Raw genomic sequence first — 22,948 nt, forward strand, 5'->3', positions numbered from 1 at the left:
CAATGGTAGACTGGATTAAGAAAATGTGGCACATATACACCATGGAATACTATGCAGCCATAAAAAATGATGAGTTCATGTCCTTTGTAGGGACATGGATGAAGCTGGAAACCATCATTCTCAGCAAACTATTGCAAGGACAAAAAACCAAACACCGCATGTTCTCACTCATAGGTGGGAACTGAACAATGAGAACACATGGACACAGGAAGGGGAACATCACACACTGGGGACTGTTGTGGGGTGGGGGGAGCGAGGAGGGATAGCATTAGGAGATATATCTAATGTAAATGATGAGTTAATGGGTGCAGCGCACCAACATGGCACATGTATACATATGTAACAAACCTGCACATTGTACACATGTATCCTAAAACTTAAAGTATAATAATAATAAATAAATAAAGTTCCATTATCTCTAAAAAAAAAAAAAAAACTTACATTTTTAGAGTCCTCATCACCACAGAAATTGTTCTCAACACATTAACGTAGTAAAGTATTTTATTATCTAGCCCACGTCTGTCTTTTAAACCCTATCACTTCCCACTCTTTTCTATAACTGATATTTTAGCAATTCCAAAATACCTGCATTTCAGCCAGGCATGAGGGCTCACACCTATAATTCCAGCACTTTAGGAGACAGAGGTGGAAGGATTGCTTGAGCCCAGGAGTTCAAGACTGGCCTAGGCAACATAGTGAGACCCCATCTACAAAAAATAAAAAAATTAGCCAGGCCTGGTGGCATGTGCCTGAGGTCTCAGCTACTCAGGAGGCAGAGGTGGAAGGATTCCTTGAGCACAGGAGGTCTACACTGCAGTGAGACATGATTGCACCACTGCACTCCAGCCTGGGGAACAGAGCAAGACCCTGTCTCTTTTAAAAAACAAACAAAAACAAAAAACAAACCTCACCTGCATTTCCCCAAACAGCCATGCTTTCTTTTGTTCCTTTCTTTTGTACACGTTGTTTCTTCTTCCAGGAAGTCCCCTCTCCCTTTGTTTTCCCAGTGAGCATATTCTTCAACAGCCATGTTAAATATTACTATCTGTAAACCTCCCCTGATTCTCTACATGATGTCCACTACTTCTGTCTTTTGTGCAACCATTATGTCTTGTATATCTAAACAAAAAACTTACAATCCTACAGGACTATAAGATTGTAACCTTTTTGTTATAGAGCTGTCTTCTAGCCTAGACTGTGATATCATTCAGGGTCCATAACTAAATTTCAATAACACAACAAAAAAAGAAAACTACAGGTTAATATCCCTAATGAACATAGATACAAAAATCCTCAGCAAAAATAAGCAAACCAAATTCAGCAGCACATTAAAAATATCATTCAACATAATCAAGTGGAATTCATTTTAGGGATGCAAGGATGGTTCAACACAGGAAAATCAATAAACATATATTATGTTAACAGAATGAAGGACAAAAGTCATACTATCTCAATAGAAGTATTTGATAAAATTCAACATCTCTTCATGATAAAAACTCTCAACAAATTAGGTATAGAAGGAACATGCCTCAATGTAATAAAGGCCATACATAACAAGCTCACAGCCAACATCATTCTGAAAGGGAAAAAGCTGAAAGCTTTCTCTCTAAGATATGAAACAAGACAAAGGTGCCCACTTTCACCACTTTTATTGAACATAGTCCTGGAAGTCCTAGCTAGAGTAATCAGGTAGAAGAAATAAAGGGAATCTAAACGGGAAGAGTAGAAATCAAGCTGTCCCTGTTTGCAGACGGCATGATCTTTATATATAGAAAACCCCATACATACTTCACACAAAAAAACTATTAGAACTGATAAATGAAGTAAAGTTGCAAGATACAAAATCAACATACAAAATCAGTTGTATTTCTATATGCCAATAGTGAAGAACCTGAAAAAGAAATCAAGAAGACAATACCATTTTCAACAGCTAAAAAAAATTACCTAGGAATAAATTTAACTAATGAAGCAAAAGATATCCACAATTAAAACTACAAAAAAATTGAAGACACAAAAAATAGAAAGTTATCCTGTGTTCATGGATTGCAATAATTTATATTGTTAAAATGTCCGTACTACTCTAAGCAATCTACAGTTTCAATGCAATTGCTAACAAATTACCAGTGACATTCTTCACAAAAATAGAAAAATCATTCTACAATTTGCATGAAACCACAAAAGATCCTGAGCCAAAGAAATATTGTGCAAAAAGAATAAAGCTGGTGACATTAGACTACCTGACTTCAAAATATACTACCAAGTGTTAGTAACCAAAACAACATGGTACTGGCATGAAAACAGACACATAGACTGATGGAACAGAATCAAAAATCCAGAAATAAATCCATAGATCTACAGCCAACTAATTTTTGACAAAGGTGCCAAAAATACAAAATGGGGAAAGGAATGTCTCTTCAATAAATAGTGTTAGGAAAACTGGTTAAACACATGCAGAAGAATGAAACTAGACCCTTTTCTCTCACCATAGACAAACATCAACTCAAGATGAATTAAAAACTTAAATGTAAGACTCAAAACTACAAAACTGCTAAAAGAGAAAACACAGGAGAAAACATCCATGAAAAATATCCTACACCAGGATTTTTTTGGATAAAAACTTCAAAAGCATAGGCAACAAATGCAAGTATAGACAAATGGGATTACATCAACCTACTTTTTTTTTGGCACAGCATTTTAGAACAACAGAACAATCAACAAAGCAAAGAGACAGCATACAGAGTGAGAGAATATATTTACAAACTATGCATTTGATGAGGGGTTAATATCCAAAATATATAGGGAACTGAAACAACTCAATAACAACAACAAAAACTCAATTAAAACATGGGCAAAAGACCTGACTTTACATTTCTTAAAAGAAGACACACAAATGGCCAAGAAATATATGAAAAAATGCTCAACATTTTTAATCATCAGGGAAATGCAAACAGATATCACTTCATTCTGGTTAGAATGACTGTTATCAAAAAGACAAACAGTAACAAATGTTGGTGAAGATGTGGAGAAAAGGGAAAACTTACACATTGGTAGGGGAAATGTAAATTAGTTCAGCCATTATGGAAAACAGTATGGTGGTTCCTCAAAAAAATTAATAGAACTACCCTGTACTCCAGCAATCCCACTGTTGGGTATATATCCAAAGGACATGGTATCAATGTGTCAAAGAGATATTTGCACTTTTGTGGTTAGCACAGTACAATTCATAACAGCCAAGGTAAGTAAAGAACCTAAAACCCCTCAGTGGTTGAATGAACTTAAAAATATAGTATATATACACAATAGAATACTATTCAGCCATAAAAAAAGAATATTTTGTCACTTGTGGCAACATGGATGAACCTGTTAAATTATATTGAGTGAAATAAGTCAGGAACAGAAAGATGAATACTGCATGTCGTCATTTATATGAAATCTAAAAAAGTTGTTCTCATAGAAGTAGAGAGTAGAATAGTGGTTACCAGAGGATGGGAGTGTAGTGAGGAGGGAGAATAGGAGAATTAACAATAATGTATCATATTTGGAAAAAGTTAGAAGAGAGCGTTTTGAATGTACTCAGTAAAAAGAAATGATAAATATTTAAGGTGCTGGATATGCTATTATAATCTGATTTGCTCATAACACAATGAACACATATCAAGACATCACATATCCCATAAGTATGTACAATTATTATGTGTCAATAAAAATTTAATAATAATAATAACGATAATTTAGTTTAAAAAAGAACTCAGTTTTATTCTAATCTGGTCAGATTTTCGACAGCATACATAACCTCTTTCACTAACTTTAAGGTATTCTAAAAATTAATTGTGCTTATTATCTCAATCAGTTAATTCTGTATTGTAATAAATTCTGCATTTAATTGCTTTCTAATGGTGTTTATATATATATCTTATTTCTCTTATTTTCAGAATTAAAGAATTCTGAGGATAAAACTTGTTTGATTTTAAGCTAATTAACACTCCCATCTCTCCATTTCTCACAGATTAATCTATTGGCTTTTCAGTCTGAGCTTCTGTGTGTCTTATTGAGCATCTTAGAGCATACTATTTCTGTTATTACTATCTGGTAACTGTAATCATTAATTTTCAATCCTTCTAACAAAATCTAATGAAAAGTCATATGACACATGTTTTATACTCTTGCACTGATGCTTCCAGATAACCTGACATTTTCCAGAGGAATGTGTAAGGAAGTGGTAAGTTAGGGTTCATGAGAGTCAGAGTACAACTCAAGTCTAATGTTCAAGTTGGAGCAAGACACTCAGCAAAGGATCTAAAGGGAAGAACACAAAAAGTCTGAGCAAGTAGGAAAAGGGAAGCCCATACTTCAGTTTCATGATTGGAAAAGGGCTAGCCAGAGGCAAGGAGAGCACCTGGAAGCCTCCATCCCTGTCTAGGTGTTGCAGCAGCATCACGCTCAGCTGCTGGCTTGCACACAGGCTTCTGGAAGAACCTGTCTTGGATAGACGGACTAGTCAGTATTTGCCTAGGGCATATAGTTGTACAAGAGACGGAGGTTTTTAGGTCCTTGTGGTTTCTTGCATTTCCAGAAAACTTGCTTCAAATATTTTTCCAGATGCAAAATTCATTGGATCCTTGTTTTAGAATGAATCTATTCACTAAACTGGATCCAGAAAAAGTCAATAATCAGTTTTGTTTTTCAGAAACTTCACATTAAATTTAATGAATTCCTTTCTTTGTTCATGTATTAATTTCTGGGACTTGGCCCAAATCCTGTATAAAATATACACAGAAAGAGAGAGAACAAGTAGCCTCTTTATGTAAACTAATCAAGAAGGAAATGAAGCCACCCAAATGTGGGCTATGCCATATGTGATCTATGATAAAGAGCAAAACTACAGTCATGTTTTTTTCCTTAAATGTTAACTGTAAAACATAAAGTCCTTTTTATTAGCACCAGATGTCAAGAATGCTTATTAAAATGCTATGGTTTATTAAATAGCATCATTTTAGACTCACTGAACTAGTAAAGACTCATGTTTTTGCATTAGATTAAATGTCTAAAATTCTGTATTACTCCTTCTATTTCAAATATATGAACGCTAATATACATATACCAAAATTTATATTTAGAAACAGATTTATGTATCATAGGTGAAACTGAAATATTTTTCAGTCCACAAAAGTGGATTTTCATTTTACTTTTATGTATAAAGTTTATTGAGATTTTTATATAGCAATGAAAATAAGTATTACAGATTTCAGATCTATAGGAAATCAGGGAAGGTTAAACAAAAATAAAAAGTATATTTAAAACTCTATAATTATCTTTTTTAGTGATTTTAGTTTTTTTTTTTCTTTTTTGCTTTCATCACATAGTTATATGTGAGGAAATTGTGATCTTCCCTGTCTCTTCCTTCTTTCTAGCTAAGAGTCAGTACAGCCTTTTTTCAGCCTGAGTCAGGGAAAGAATAGCTTTGATAATTAGACAGAAATCACTATATAGAATTTTTGCAGAAATAGAAAGTTTTGGGAACTTTCCTGCAAGGCCATGCTTGCAATATTTTGAATTCAAATTTAAAAAGAATAGGGAGAATTTAGTATGGCAAATAAGGAACATTATATTTTCATTTTACCTCTTCATCAACTGATAGTTTGGTTAGCCTCTTCTTTAAGACTGTCTTGTCAAAATGACTCTGCAATTACAGATTACAGTGCTTTGAAATATTTTATTTTCTTTTTTTAAACCCTATACTTTTTAAGTATAATTTGTACATGATCTATTGGGTAGCTAACATGAGGAGTGCTATAATTTGGAAGTTTGATCTCTCAAAACTCATGTTGAAATTTAATTTCAATGTTGGAGGTGGGTGTCTAATGGGAGTGTCTGGGTCATAGAGGCAGATCCCTCATGAATAGATTAAAGCCCTCACTGGGGTTGAGGGGTGAGTGAGTTCTCACTTTATTAGTTCTTGTGAAAGCTGGTCATTAAAAAGAGCCTGGCACCTGGCCCCTCTTCTGCTTCCTCTCTCTCCCTGTGATCTCTCTATGTACAAATTCCCCTTCACCTTCAGCCAGGAGTGGAAACAGCCTGAGGTCCTTGCCCAGTTTTGAGCTGTTTGAGGTACCAGAATTGTGAGCCAAATAAACATACATATATATATATATACATATATGTGTATATATATGTATATACATATATATGTGTATATATATGTATATACATATATATTTGTGTATATATATATATATATCCTCAGGTATTTCTTTGTAGCAACACGCAAACGAACTAAGACAAGGGTGATTTAGGAAAAGGTTATTTGAGATATAATTCACCTATAACAGCCGGGTGCGGTGGCTCACGCTTGTAATCCCAGCACTTTGGGAGGCCAAGGCGGGTGGATCACGAGGTCAGGAGATCGAGACCATGGTGAAACCCTGTCTCTACTAAAAAATGCAAAAAATTGGCCGGGCGTGGTGGCGGGCGCCTGTAGTCCCAGCTACTCGGAGAGGCTGAGGCAGAAGAATGGCGTGACCCCGGGAGGTGGAGCTTGCAGTGAGCCAGCCTGGGTGCCTGGGTGACAGAGCAAGACTCCGTCTCAAAAAAAAAAAAAAAAAATAATAATAATAATAATAATTCACCTATAACAAAGTCAGCCATAAATTACTTGGGCCAAACTCAGTGTGTAATACATCCCATACACTTGTCCAAGGAAACTAACTTTCTAGTGGTAATCTAGTGATTAACCTTTTCTACTCATTGTTACTTAGAGATTATCCAGTAATATTCAAATCAAGGTTACCACTGAATATAATCTATTGAGTTTGAAACCAGCAGGTGGGTTCTGAATAAAGTAAAGGGCAGATAATAAAATAGCTTCCATATTTACATAAGAATTTATTTACTCTGGGATTTTTATCTACTGCTTTTGGTTTTAAAGGTTAACATGAAGGCATTAGGAACAAATGGACCCTTTGTTTTTCAGGAACAGCAGGTGTTGAAACTGCTTTATAGTTTGACTAGTACAATAGTAGTTAATGTATTCATTGACTTGATTGATCATTACAAGCCCTAAGGGACCTAGCCTCCCCCAAAAAATTATCTGGATGTTTTTATGGTTACCTAGTGCAGTTCTGTATTTTAATCTGTCATATTTGGCTGTGTGGGCAAAGGATACATTACTGGGTACATTGTTTCAAAAAGCAATTGCATTTTATATCCAGCCTTATCATAAAATAAATACCTAAGATGTTTTTAGACTGTCTGCATGAACATGGATTTATAACTACTATGGCTTTGGAGGTATTACAAAATTAACACTTTCTGGGGGATCTCAGCAAATAAGGCAAATGACTTTTTAAATTTTTTACTGTTATATTATTATCATTTTTGGAGACAGGATCTCACTCTGCCACCCAGGCTGGAGTGTAGTGGTGCGAACACTGGCTCACTGCAGCCTCAACTTCCTGGGTTCAAGTGATCCTCCTCCCTCAGTCTCTCTAGTGGCTGGGATTACAGACATAAGCCATCACACTGGCTAATCTTTTCTATTTTTTTTTTTTTGTAGAGACAGGATCTCCTCATGTTTCCCAGGCTGATCTCAAATTCCCTGCCTCAAATAATCCTCCCACCTTGGCCTCCCAAAGTACTGGGATTACAGGCGTGAGCCACTGTACCTGGCCTGCAAATTACCCTTAAATGTACCTCAAAGGAATTTACTGCTAATTAAGAAGGAACTGAAGCCACCCAAATGTGGTTTATGCTATCTGTGGTCTGTGATAAATGGCAAAACTACAGTCATGTTTTTTCCATGAGAATTATCCATGAGATAATTCTAATAGTTATCCATGAATTATCCATGAGATAATTCTTAAGTTCTAGAGTTCCTGGCTCTCCAATATAGACCACTTACTTGCTCCAAGCCACCTATACAACAGAAAGGGTCAAGCACCTAGCATAGTGCTAGAAATGTGTGTATCTATATACTGACTAAGCACTCAGCAAATGTTTAGTGAATACAGTACCCAGAGAAAACCCACTGGTGGTCGAGAGACACGTAATCTAACTATACTGACATCAGTGAATAAGTAACATCATTTCACATCTGCTCCAAAGTGTACGCTTCCTTCATATTTATAGAGCTAACTATAATCTCAGGATTGTTAGATGAGTAGAATAATTATCCCCCCAATAGTAGCAGTTTTCTAAAATTATCTATCCATAAGTCACATTTTGGATCTTAGAGATATCTTCTTTTTTTTTTTTTTTTTTGCGACTGAGTCTTGCTCTGTTGCCCAGGCTGTAGTGCAGCGGCACAATCTCGGCTCAGCTCATTGCAGCCTCCACCTCCTGGGTCCAAACGATTCTCCTGCCTCAGCCTCCCAAGTAGCTGGGATTACAGGCGCACATCACCACGCCCAACTAATTTTTGTATTTTCAGTAGAGATGGGGTTTCATCATGTTGGCCATGCTGGTCTTGAACTCCTGACCTAGTGATCCACCCATCTTGGCCTCCAAGAGTGCTGGGATTACAGGCGTGAGCCATCGCACGTGGCTGAGATATCCTCTTAATGTGTTATATTGCTAAATTCTAAAGAGTTTCTATTTGGATTCCAAACAGAGGGGTTTGAAGTAGGAAGCAGCAGGAGGTTCAACATACAGGGTTGCAATAGAGTGTGTGTTCTAGTATTTTTTTGTGTGGGGGGGGACCCTTTTTATTAATTGTTATGAAATTCATGTAACAAAATTTATCATCTTAACCATTTTTTTTTTTTTTTTTTTGAGACGGAGTCTGGCTCTGTCACCCAGGCTGGAGTGCAGTGGCGCAACCTCAGTTTACTGCAAGCTCCGCCTCCCGGGTTCACGCCGTTCGTCTGCCTCAGCTTCCCTAGGAGCTGGGACTATAGGCGCCCGCCACCGCACCCGGGCAAATTTTTACTGTACTTTTGGTAGAGACGGGATTTCACCGTGGTCTTGATCACCTGACTTCGTGATTCGCCCGCCTCAGCCTCCCAAAGTGCTGGGATTACAGGCGTAAGCCACTGCGCCTGGCCCATCCTAACCATTTTTACGTGTACAGTTCAGTGGTATTAAGAACATTCAGATTGTTATGCAACCATCACCACTGTCCATCTCCAGAACTCTTCATCTTATAAAACTGAACTCCGTACCAATTAATCAATAACTCCCTATTCCTTCTTACCCTGGCCCCTGGCATCCTATGATTTTAAATGAAAATTATTATGTTAAAATATTGCTATATAATCCATAAAGAAGAATGTGTTCACCATCACATTTATGAATGTTTTATAATTAACATATTATAGAAAATGGGTGTTATGTATTTATTTTTTGCCTCATCGATTTTCCTGGGAAATGAGGGCCCCTATGCCTCTGCTTCTAATGTTTCATGTACTACTGAAATGGTAGATACATGAGGGGCTCATTTTTAAATATCTCTAACATCTTTGAACTTCAGTAATATTTTTCAAATATTTTTCATTTTTCAAAACATTAACTTTTGTTGCTTTAATTTCAGATAATTAGTTTCTCCTTTTATCTCATCATGATACCTCACACTTGAAATGTTCATATTCTGTATACCTTTATATATTTATCAAATTCAAACTCTGCATACCTTTTAAATATTCTACATTTAGGACAAGATAATACTTGGCCATACTTTTGTCAAATATTCTCTCTGGAATTCCTATTTCAGTTGGGTTGCATTGATTTATTTTGAAATCAAGCAATCTAACTTTCAGTTCTTGTGCCAAGGATTATTTATTATTATTATTATTAATGTATGAGTAGCTCTGTTAGCACTCCATTTCAAGGTGTGGTTGAGAAAGCATACTTTTGTGTTTTGTTTCCTTTTCAAGCCCTGAGGCTTGAATTTTTCGACAGCAATTGCTCTTAGCTCGTAAGTGAGAATTTTTAAACAGCTGAAATGGAAGAATTCTACTGGGTTATTTCTAATTTATGTGATTGTCAGAACATTATTGTATTTAGAAAATAATGCTTAATATTTTATTATATTCAAGTAACACAACTTATTTTACTTTCTAAGTTTACTCTATTTCTTATTCCAGGTCAAATAGTCATTAAATATATTTGCTTCCAGACCAAGTCAGAACCACTGATACTAGTTTAAAAATATGGAGGGATCTTTTCCCCTCTGTGTGTCACAAATGTCTGACGTTGCATCATTTATTGAAATGAAATGAAGTTCATTTATTGGTGTTTATTGTCAAATGATGTCCCTTTAATATGTGAATATCCTTGGGAAAAGTGGTTCTTATTGTCACTCATCAACTCTTTTGTGGATTTTCTTTTTCCCAGGGCAAGTATGAGCACAGGCATAGAATATTGGGAGAAACACAAACAATGGGATGGGAAGGAACTGTGGTATCAAGGACAAAGCTTTAACTGCATCATCATTTTGCCTCTTTCCTGACTGACTCTTGTAGAGTACTGTGTACCTGATACCTTGAAACAGTTAATAAACATAAGCATCTGTTTTTCCGAATTTCCTTCAGAATAATCAACCAATATTTATTGTATACATTTTCTCTGCTACACATGGGGCTCAGGACATCCCCTGAATTTTTGTAATTACTCCTCAAAGCAACCCCATTTTACTGATGAGGAAATGAGGCTTAGAGAAATATGGTCACTTTTTTAAGGTCATACAGCTACCAACTGTCTTTCTGATTGCTAAATATATTATCTTAACCACAAAACTGTATTTATTCTTAGAGTAATGAGGAATCATTGAAGGATTTTAAGAAGATTGAAGTGATCACATTGATTTTGAAGCAATCACACTGGCTGAGAATAGATTGGAGAGAAATAAGACTAGAATTGGACTAAGAAGTTAGGAAACTATTGCAATTTTCTAGATATTACCTGAATGTTGCCCAGGAGGTGGCAGCAGGGATGAAAAGAAGCAGATGGATTCAAGCAACATTTGGAAGTAGGCTTCAGCAGGATTTAGTGAGGACAGGAAGAAGTCAAGGGTGATCTTTGAGTTTCTGATTTGAGCAAACAGGTAGATGGAAAGACCATTCACCAAGACAGAGGGAACACAGAAAGGGGATCTGTATGTGTGTGTGGACAAGGAGGTGGAGGAGGAGGTGGGAGGGGAGGAGAGGACATTGAGTTTTGGACACAGAGTTTGAGGTGTCTGATGTGAAATGTCCAAATGCAAATGTGCAATCAACAGTTTGCTCTTGGCCAGTCACGGTGGCTCATGTCTGTAATCCTAGCACTTTGAGAGGCCAAGGTGGGTGGATAGCTTGAGTTCAGGAGTTCGAGACCAGCCTGGCCTTGGGTGACAGAGTGAGACTCTATCTTAAAAAAAAAAAAAATTGCTGTTTTCCTAGAACTCAAGGAAAGAGACCTAAGTTGGAGATCTAAATCTGAAGGTTATCAGAATATGGATGGAAAGTAGATGAGATCACCCTGGAAGAAGGTGCAAAGTGAGAAGGGAAGAAGGGCCAGCACCCATCCCTAACAAGACAAAATAAAACTAAAGTAAATGAAATCAGCATATAAGAAGGGCACAGGCAAAAGGAGAGCCCACCAAGAAAATGATAAGGAACAAGCAAAGGGGTGGAAAAGACAGCAGGGACAGCATGGGATTCAGAAGCAGAAGGATAAAGTTTCGGAAGGGAGGAATAGTCAGCTGAGTTAGGGCCTGTGATGTCACTGAGAGACACAGTGAGGCAGGGCCTGGCTTTAGCACTGAGGAGACTATTGGTGGCACCAGGGCCCTGGAGCAGTGGATTAAAACTAGACTTTAGTCTTCCTCTCAGTTACTAAATAGAGACATGGTATCATGTAAATCTTTTTTTTTTAGCCTCGTTCTGTCGCCCAGGTTGGAGTGCAGTGACACGATCACGGTTCACTGCAACCTCTGCCTCCCAGGCTCAAGAGATCCTCCCACCTCAGCCTTCCAAGTAGCTGAGACTACAGGCACATGGCACCATGCTCAGCTAATTTTAAAATTTTTTTGTAGAGCAGGGGGTCTTGCTATGTTGCCCAATCTGGTCTCGAACTCCTCGGCTTAAGCCTGGAACTCCCACCTAGGCCTGCTGAAATGCTAGGATTACAGACATGAGCCACTGCACAAGGCCTGTATTGTATAAATCTTTACTTAAGTCAGAGAAAAATAAATTTAATGCATCTTCCCCATGAATGAGTATTTTGATGACTTTTGTGATTCCTGATGATTTGTGTAGTTCCTAAAATCATTCAATCTTCATGCCTCAGTTGGCATTTTATTTTCATTTCTGGAGGCCATTTGGTTCTAATTTTACAATCTTATTTTTTATCTCAAACTCAATATTCTTGACAAAAGTGGTATAATTTTGAGATATTAAGAGTGATACTGTTTTTTTACAGGTGCTCTCTGATAAGAGACCCAAAGAAGAGCGGGTAAGTCTCCCTGAGAAAATGTTTTCCTGTTTATGTATTAAAGTTGTTTGGAGAGCTTTGCCTCATCCTATAAATTTAAACATGCCATAAGTGTCGCTGAATTATGGATGCAAAGTTGATGGATATAGTATATGTTAAATCAGAATATGACCTGCATTTTGAAAATTGGAAAAGTTCACTGGGTTTTCTCTAGTCCTCATGCAGCCGTGCTGCCAAGTTTATCTCCATTTTGTAAAGTTGATTTTACACAGAAAGAAATTGCTTTGCATAACCAGTCTTTATCTTGAAATGTATCTTATAAGTTAAGTAGGAATTAAATAAAAGATTGTACCTTTACTGAAACATCTGCTTCGAAGGTAAGGCCTCTCAAAAATAAGGCATATATGAGGGTAGTGATTTATTTGTATAGTTTTTGTATTTGGAAATGTTCTGTATAAATCCGAATACTTGACAGCTTTATTTGTGGAATTTCTTATTTTAATGACTACGTAAACTAACAGCTAACCACTCTTGAATCACCACTTTTTACCAACTCTTTAGCAGCTGTTGTTGTACTTTTCATTTGAACAGTCATTATGGATAAGACATTCTGAAATCTCCATATCAGTCCTCACTTCATATGGTCATTTACATACTTATACATAGAAAAGAACCCCTTCAAAGCCATTTATGTGATTCCACTGTGTGTATTCTTCATATCCTGTAGATAGCGTATTGCTAGACTTGAAAGTTAACACTTTTCTTTGACTTTATATCTTTAAAGTCCGATTTTGAAGTATCTTGACAAATAATGCCTCTAAAAGCAATAGTCTGATGCTACCCTTATCTGCATTGGTGCCAGCATTATTTGCATTATTATACACTCATTTTTCTATAATCTGTTGAGAACCAGTTTCAGTTCATTATTCAGACACCCAAGATCTCAGCTTCACTTGTGCTTAGGATGAGCATTGGATCTCTGGGATATAGTCATCTGCTGTTCCTCCAACTCTTGGGGAGATTTGCAAGGAGGCCTTTGTACTGGGCTTCCAGGCAAACATGACTGGCTAGAACTTTGTCAGGAAAATGTCTTTAGTGAGTGTGCTGGGCCTATCAGCTTTCCCACTAAACAACCAAGCAGAATTTGTTCTTGCCATTCTGAGAAATGCTTGTAGCATCAAATGTGCATAATTTTTGTCCATGACCACTTTTATATTTGGGACTTCAACTATATATAACCCTCAACCACCTGGCAGCTAAGTGGGAAATAAGCACAGACCTCTTTTAAAATCATATGAATGTGTCCAAATAGTAAATTATGACACAAGTAGAACCCTCTGTGCTTCGTCTCTCTTGTTGAAATTCCAGCTTGAATTAAAGGAGCTGATACTGCATTTACATCAGCAAAGAATGTGCTTCACTTCAGAAATGACCAAAAAAGGGATTTACACTAATGAGCAGCCTGTGAAGCTTTTAGACAATCAAAGTATTTCCCCTGGAGATTTGATAACTAAAATAATAGGTCTATTTTCTTCATTTCATAAGTATATCCAACTTATTATAGCAAAAGAATATTTTTCACCATGTAAAAGTTACAATCAAGAAAGTAGGAAACAACCGTAGTTGACTTCTGGATGGAAATGACAAGTACTTTTCTAACAAATTAAATCTCTGTGAGGAAGTTCAGCCACGGAGGCTCTGAAGTGGTATAATGGTCCTAGATTGGATGTGGAGCTTACCTGTGGGTCTTCAGGTATCATGCACGAGAGTTCAGTCTACTACAGCCTGAATATTTAGCTGTTTAACCACTCTGTCGTTCAGTGCTTCATTTTGGCAGGGGAAAAAAATCGAATAAGCAAGCAGGCCAGAAAATCTAGAAGAGAGTCAAATCAGTTTTCACATAAATATTTATGGAACGCACTCTGGGAGAAGGAAATACTGGTGAAGGATATCTGAGAACAATTTTTCTGAACATGTAAATCAAAGGAGAATTATAGAAGCCTAATTCCAATTTCCATGCAGATACAAAGCAGTCCATAAGTTTGGGTTTTTTAATTACAGTCATCCCCCCTTTTTTAACCTCATCTTTCAAATTAAATCATTAATAATTTAAACTTTTGATGCTCATTCCTTTCTGCTGTTTGTAAAATGTAAAGTCAACTGCCCTCGTTCCTAATTTGGCTTTCCATCATTGCTTCTTGATTGGAATGTCCAAGAGCTTTGCTGTTTTAGCAGAGATATGTAGCAGGACGAGCCGCAGACAAAACTTCTCAGACACCAAGTTAAAGAAGGAAGGGGTTTATTCGGCCGAGGGCATTGGCAAGACTCCTGTCTCAAGAGCCGAGCTCCCCAAGTGAGCAATTCCTGTCCCTTTTAAGGGCTCACAACTCTAAGCGGGTGCGCGTGAGAGGGTTGTGATCGATTGAGCAAGCAGGGGTTACGTGACTGGGAGCTGCATGCACCGGTAATTAGATTGGAACAAAACAGGACAGGGATTTTCACAGTGCTTTTCTATACAATGTCTGTAATGTATAGATAACATAACCAATTAGGTCAGGGGTCGATCTTTAACTGCCAGGCCCAGGGTGTGGCGCTGGGCTGTCTGCTTGTGGATTTCATTTCTGCCTTTTAGTTTTTACTTTTTCTTTCTTTGGAGGCAGAAATTGGGCATAAGACAATATGAGGGGTGGTCTCCTCCCTTAATAGAATTTGGTAGTCAGACTGAAGGGGCCCCTCCATATACAAAGATGGAAGGCGGAACGTGATGTAGCAGGAGGATATGACCCTGACCCACTGTTGACCCTTGTGAGGTGATTTTTTCTTGTGTTCTAAAACTGCCTGATTCACATTTTCCTCTGGTCTCAGTCACTGATGGGGGTAAAATGTGAAACCCAAAGTAAAAGAGATTCCAGCAGAAAAGCACAGGCACAATAAGGTGGTTTAAAGGCCAGTCATTATTGCTTTCACTACAGATTAAGAGAGAATGCCACTCTTTTCTAGGCAGTTTAAGCTGTCCACTGGGACCAAAGATCTCAGCCCAGTGATGAAAGAAACATCTACTGTAGCAACAGTGAAATAATTCCTCCCAGTTTATGCCTATTATGCTGTGGCCTTTATTAGATAAAAATTCACAAAAGAAATGAATGTTATATATTATAATATAGTTTGCTTAATGGAATGAAAAATTAATTTATTTTTGAAGAGTAAATATATACCTAAATATACACATACTATAAAATTAACCCAAGTAGTGATGGTTGACTTAATTTCTTTTTTAATTCCTCTTCTCGTTGTATGTATTATCATTTCTTTAAATGTGTAAATAGGAGATTAAAGCCAAGTTACTGTGTTGTTCACTGTCAAGAATATTTGAATCACACATTGATGTACCATTCTTAGTGCACAACATACTGTTCATTTAAAGATTGTAAAAAAATTTTCTTTGGTTTAGAAAACAATTTTAAAACCTAAGGAAAATAAAATCACATCTGAAGAAATCATATTTTTTTCTCTGAGTAATGCCACTAGGGCAATAGGGACAACTCTTCTTAGAACAGTTTCAAAAGACGCTTCACGGACATAGCTATTCATCCTTCCTCCAAGAGCTATAATTACTTCCCGCCTTCTCAGCTTCATTGTGCTATGGCCTTTTGTTAGGCACATTATCAAGAATAGAAGGATCTGTCAGGAACAGAATTTCACAAGAGTTAGAAGTATAGAGTATGTAGGAAATCAAAAGTACTAGCCAAATCCAATTATTATGAAGAAAATCATGTGCTATATGGAGTGTACCTATTCTTCTGTTTCACTAGAATTTAATTGTAGTGACAAATATCTGAGCCGAAGAGATTTTTGGTACCCTTTATCAATTCCAATATGAAATTATAACTTCAATTTAGTTAATTAAGTGTCTGTTGAACATTACTATGTCCCTTGCACTGTGCAAGGCATTAGCAATACAAAGATAAAGTGAGATAAAATTATCCCTCCTTCAAGAAGCTTGCCTAAATTAAATTATCTCTCTAGATTTTTCCAGTGAAACCAGAGCCTTTCGAAAAGTAAATTTATAACTATTTCATGAAATTTACAGTAATTTAGTAAGATTTTTAAATTGTGATTTCCTATGGCTATATAAATAGAGAGACAATTACCATTCTGTAGTAATACGGCCACATGAGGCAAAAAGAAAGCATCAAAGTGTGCCAAGAAGAACCTTAGTTTTATTTGATTTTAATTGGTGGGAATCTCTATCTTGAAATGCAAGTGCCACATAAAGCTTAAGACTTTATAGATCTAGTTAAAATACAATCTTTCCCTCCATAGTTGAGATGTGTCAGCTTATTCCCTTGAAAGTTATTCTGAGTACTTAGTTACAGCTCTTGCAAGCTGCCAACTTAAATACAGATAGGGAAAAGGAGAGTGTTTTCTATCCACCATTCCTACCTCTCGCAGTGGAATTCATGGACTTCTCCTGGGCAAAATTCCCCAAACATCTACTGAAGAGCCTTGAGTAGCAGAGAAGTCAAGGAAGCTGCCCCACTAACAAATATAAAATTTATATTTGGCCTTAAGATTTCAGGTGACTTCAGCATTGCTGTTCCGTAACTCAGCTTGGCTGTCTCCTTCTCTTGAAACCTAAATGCCACCTGTTTTAAAAATCCTTCTCTGCTCACTCTAGCTAAAGAGGTTGACTCCTTCCCCAACTAGTTCCTATGGCTGCAATCTCCATTTCTTCAGAGCACTTGTCAGAACTTAGAGTTTCCTTCTTTCCTTCCTTCTTTCCTTCCTTCCTTCCTTCCTTCCTTCCTTCCTTCCTTCCTTCCTTCTTCCTTCCTTCCTTCCTTCCTTCCTTCCTTCCTTCCTTCCTTCCTTCCTTCCTTCCTTCCTTCCTTCCCTCCCTCCCTTCCTTTCTTCCTTTCCAATAGGCTAGAACGTCCATGTCTTGTTCACTCTTTTATCCCTTGCTCCCAATAGACTGCTGCCATACAACAGGTGCTCAAAAACATTTGCTGACTAAACGAACTCCTAAACGATAGCTTTTATATTAATAAAGTTAAGTGCCACCAAGAAAAGTACATGGAGCAGGAATTTCTCGTGTTTATCTGGTGGCTTTGTGGCCCTCTTTGCACATTGCCAAATACCCCAGTTTGAAGAGAGTAATTCCAAGATACTAGAGGAATACAGATTCGTATTGACTGAGAGCTTTCATGAGCCAAGAAAGCATTATGAGACTTTGACATTCTTTATGTATATTCATTCATTCAGTCCTCAAAATAACCCTATATCATTGGAAGTATTGTCCTCACTTTGTATGTATAAAACAGTAAGGGTCAAAAATGTTAAATTGCTCAATGAGTGTCTAAGTTGGAACTTAAATCGCGTTTTATTTGGTTGTTTGATTTTTCTTTTCTTTTTTTTTTTTTTTTTGAGACAGAGTCTTGCTCTATCATCCAGGCTGCAGTGCAGTGGCATGATCTAGGTTCACTACAATCTCTGCATCCTGGGTTCAAGCGATTCTCCTGCCTCAGCTTCCCGAGTGGCTGGGATTACAGGTGCACGCCACCATACCCAGCTAATTTTTGAATTTTTTAATAGAAATGGGGTTTCGCCATGTTGGCCAGGCTGGTCTTGAACTCCTGACCTCAAGTGATCCACCTGCCTTGGCCTCCTAAAGTGTTGGGATTACAGGCATGAGCCACTGAGCCTGGCCTCTTGTTTGATTTCTAAGACTGTGTACCTTTCACTAAACAAATACTCTCCAAAGAATATCGTGGAGGGCTGACTATTGACTAAGTTGCTACTGCTTGTCCATCCACAAACTTCTACTACTGTGTGTGGATTCATAAATTTATTGAGTGGGCACTGTGACTCATTACAAGGAATGCATAGAAGAAAAACAGTGCCTTCCCTGAAGGAACTCATCACAAATGGGGGAAGAGAATAAGGAAATACACAGAGGGGGCAAATACACAGCCATTTTCTATGATATTTCTGCTGTTACTCAGAGGGTGGGCATGACAGGGACACAGGCCATATTTTTAAAATCAAGGAAACATTATTTTTATGATTATAGTTAATGAACCCTCCTTTGAATGTTCCTTGTAAATACTCAGTGTTCACAAGGGAATGCTGTCTGAAAAACAAAACTAAAGAACGCAAGAGGTGTGATCTCTGTTTTAGCAGAGATGTAATATGGTAGTCATACTGAAGGGGCCCCTCCACATACGCAGATGGAAGGCGGAATGTGACACAGCAGAAGGATGTGACCCTGACCCACTGTTGACTCTTGCGGGGTGATTCCTGGTGATTCTTTCTTGTGTTTTAAAACTGCCTGATTCACATTTTCCTCTGGAACCCAGTGTAATGGAGATCGTTGCTATTGTCGCTTCTAGAGAGTCTTTGAAGGAAGCTAGACCTGAACAAATTCTAACTAAAGACAAAGCAGTTCCTGGTTTCTCCCTTTTGAGGTCTTCTGGGAGATAGGAGCAGTTCTTCTAGAGGATGAGAGACCTCGAAAAGATAAGATTATGACCAGAAAGCAGAAAGTAATTGCTATACTTAGTAGGAACTTTGTTCGCAACAGAGAAAGAATATTATCTGGTTAAAAGAATCCTTCTTTAGTATGATCAATAATTTCTTCAATCAGAAGCACTGAAGCATCAATTTATTTTGTTGTTCAAAGACATTTGTTGTAAATAATAGACGTTTTCTGAAAAACATCCTTTTAATCTTTTCATCTGTTCCATGATTTGAAAGGAAAACAAAAATTGTCTATTCAATAACATGATTTTACCTTATTGTCTGAGGTTTAAAAAATGGGTCTCTCTACTTTTATTTATGGCATATTGTTTTATTAATATGAATTTAATGGTGAAAATAAAGTATTGTTTCATATTTTAGATTCTATAGTATACCTACGTCTTCTAAATAGTTTTGAGATTGGTTAATGTTTATTTTTATTGTTCTTGAAACAGCAATCTCTGTAAAAAGTGCATTAAAGACAATACAAACATTAAAAAGCAGCCATAATTTTTGCTTCTGAAAATGCCTTTTATAAGTATGTTATGTGCAAACATATAATCTTGAAAGTACTGTTCATACCCCATTATCTGCATTGTGATTTTCACATAAATAAATAGAGTACCATAGAAAATTTTAAATCACCTATCGTACTGACTGCAGTATTGCTAACAGATAACTTTGAAATACATTAATATCTGGCAACTAATTCAGTCTTTGGAAATACCGGTAGATTTAAATGACTTCTTATAGACTTAGGTTGTTTTGTGAAGCTGCCCCATCCCCCAGGCCACCGCGTAATTTTCCTGTTGAGAATGTGGACCCTTTCATGAGGGACTGGTCTAACCTAAAGAGCTGAGCAGATATTAACATTTTTCTAGAAATTAATTATTGAATACTATTCTATTAAATCCTGTTAATTTGTGTTCTAACTTTTTCTAGCATCTTTTCTCTAAGAAGAAAAGAAAGATTCCAAAATTATATTAGAATATAGGCACCATCAGAAAAGCTCACAAGTGACTGTGGGTCCTCTTTTCTCCTCTCTCTCCCAGCATCAGAACCTTCCAACCAGAACCATCCATACTGCAAACAAGGCACTACCTCTCCTCCTTTACTTCCCAGCACCTTAACCACGCCTGTTTTTCCTTGAGCATATCCTGCTCTTCTATACCTCAGAGACTTGAAGACGAGGTGTTCCTTGACTTCTCTACCTGGGTTACTCTGATTCAGATTCACGGGGCCGGATCAGAGGCCAAGTCCTCTGCTGAACTTTCCCTTGAGCCCTAAGCAGAGTGCTAGTCACAAGATAATTTGTAATGGTTCCGTCATTGCCCCTGTAACATTCTGTAATTTCTATTGTAAACCCCATGGAGGAAGGTACAACAACTTACGTTCTTGGTATCCCTGGCCCACCACATGTTAGACCTTTGATATATTTTTTGAATGAATGAAATAATTATTTATATTTATGACCATGCTGTGAGGTAAGCAATATAACTATTATCTTGATTTTACAGAAACTGAGGTTAATAGATTTTAAATGGTGTGTCAAATTTTGCATGTCTATTAACTGGTAGGCAAAAACTAAGACCAACACTTTAATAAAATAAATTTTCTAGCATCTAGTGTTGGGTATTGCTTATTGTTTTGCTTTTGTTTTCAGAAAAATTTTCCCGTGATTCAATTTTAAGCCTAGTTATTTTCAAAGACATATATTCCACAACAGTGCCATCTAATAGAAATATAATGTGAACTATGAATGTGAGCCAAATATGTAATTTAAAATTATCCATAAGTTTCATTAATAAAAGAAACAGGTGAAAATAATTTTAATAACATTTTATTTAGCCTAGTAGCTCTAAAATATCATTTTAACATATAATCAAAATAAAAATTATTGAGATTTTGTATTCTTTTTTATAATAAGTATTAAAAATCTGTGGTGTATTTTATACTTAACAGCACATCTTAATTCAGACTAGCCATATTTTTAATTAAACAATGTTTTATCGATGCAGTTCCATGTTACATACATGTGATCATTTAATACATTCATATAATTTGTAAAGAACAAATAGAATAATTGGAATATCCATGACCTTAATTATTTGTCTTGTCTCTATGCTAGAAGTATCCAAATTATTCTCTTCTAGCTATTTTGAAATATAGAATAGATTATTGTAAACTATAGCCACACTACTAATCTAGAATAGTAGGTCTTATTTATTTCTTCTATCTAACTCTATATTTGTACCCATTAATCAACTTCTTTTCATCTCCACCTCCCTTCTATCCTTCGTAGCCTCTGGTAATCACCAGTCTATTCTCTGTCTTCAGGAGATCCACTTTTTTAGCTCCTACATGAGTGAGAATGTGCAATATTTGTCTTTCCGTGCTTGGCTTATTTCACTTAAACTAATGACCTCCAGTTCCACCTATGTTACTGAAAATGACAGGATTTTTGTTATGACTGAATAATATTCCATTGTGTATATATACCACATTTCTTTATCCATTTATCCATTGAAGGGCACTTAGGTTGATTCCATATTTTGGCTATGTGAATAGTGCTGTAATAAACATGGGAGTGCAGATATCTTGTCAACATATTGATTTTCATTCTTTTGGATATATATCCAGTGGTGGAATTGATGGATCATATGGTAGCTCTATTTTTAGGCTTTTGAGGAATCTCCATGCTGTTCCCCATAGTGTACTAAATTACATTTCCACCAACCTTATGCACGAATTCTACTTTCTCCACATCCTTGCCCGCATCTGTTATTGTTGCCTGTCTTTTAAAAATGTATTTTAATTTTTCTGGGTACATAGTATGTGTATATATTTATGAGATACATGAGGTACTTTGATACAGGCATGCAATGTGAAATAAGCACATCATGGAGAATGGGGTATCCATCCCCGCAAGAATTTATCCTTTGAGTTACAAACAATCGAATTACTTTTTATTTTAAAATGTACAATTAAGGCCGGGCACAGTGGCTCACGCCTGTAATCCCAGCACTTTGGGAGGCTGAGGTGGGTGGATCACGAGGTCAGGAGATCAAGACCATCCTGGCTAACATGGTGAAACCCCATTTCTACTAAAATTACAAAAAATTAGCCAGGCGTGGTGGCAAGGCACCTGTAGTCCCAGCTATTCGGGAGGCTGAGGCAGGAGAATCACTTGAACCCGGGAGGCAGAGCTTGCAGTGAGCCAAAATCGCGCCACTGCACTCTAGCCTGGGCAACAGAGCAAGACTCCATCTCAAAAAAAGTACAATTAAGTTATTATTGACATAAATATACAATTAAGTTATTATGGCACATCCTGTGGCACTATCAAATAGTAGGTCTCATTCATTCTTCCTATATTTTGTATCCATTAATCCTCATTTCCTCCCCTGCCAGCACCCCACTATCCTTGCCAGCCTCTGGTAACCATCCTTCTACTCTCTATGTCCATGAGTTCAATTGTTTTGATTTTTAGATCCCACAAATAAGTGAGAACATGGAACGTTTGTCTTTCTGTACCTGGCTTATTTCATTTAACATAATGATCTCCAGTTCCATCCATGTTGTTGCAAATGGCAGGATCTCATTATTTTTTATGGCCAAATAGTACTCCACTGTGTGTATGTACCACGTTTTCTTTTTTTTTTTTTTTTTTTTTTTTTGAGATGGAGTCTCGCTCTGTCACCCAGGCTGGAGTGCAGTGGTGCAGTCTCGGCTCACTGCCACCATGCCCGGCTAATTTTTTGTATTTTTAGTAGAGACGGGGTTTCACCACGTTAGCCAGGGTGGTCTTGATCTCCTGACCTCGTGATCTGCCTGCCTTGGCCTTCCAAAGTGCTGGGATTACAGGCGTGAGCCACCGCGCCCAGCCTCCTTTTATATTTTTAATATTAACGTCTTATCAGATGCATAGTTTGCCAATGTATTCTATAGTTCTGTGTGTTGTCTTTTTGCTCTGCTGTCTCCTTTACTGTGCACAAACTTTTTAGTTTGGTGTAATCTAATTTCTATA

This window comes from Hylobates moloch, unplaced genomic scaffold (genome assembly GCF_009828535.3).
Source record: "Hylobates moloch isolate HMO894 unplaced genomic scaffold, HMol_V3 SCAFFOLD_4, whole genome shotgun sequence".
NCBI classification, from domain to species: Eukaryota; Metazoa; Chordata; class Mammalia; order Primates; family Hylobatidae; genus Hylobates; species Hylobates moloch.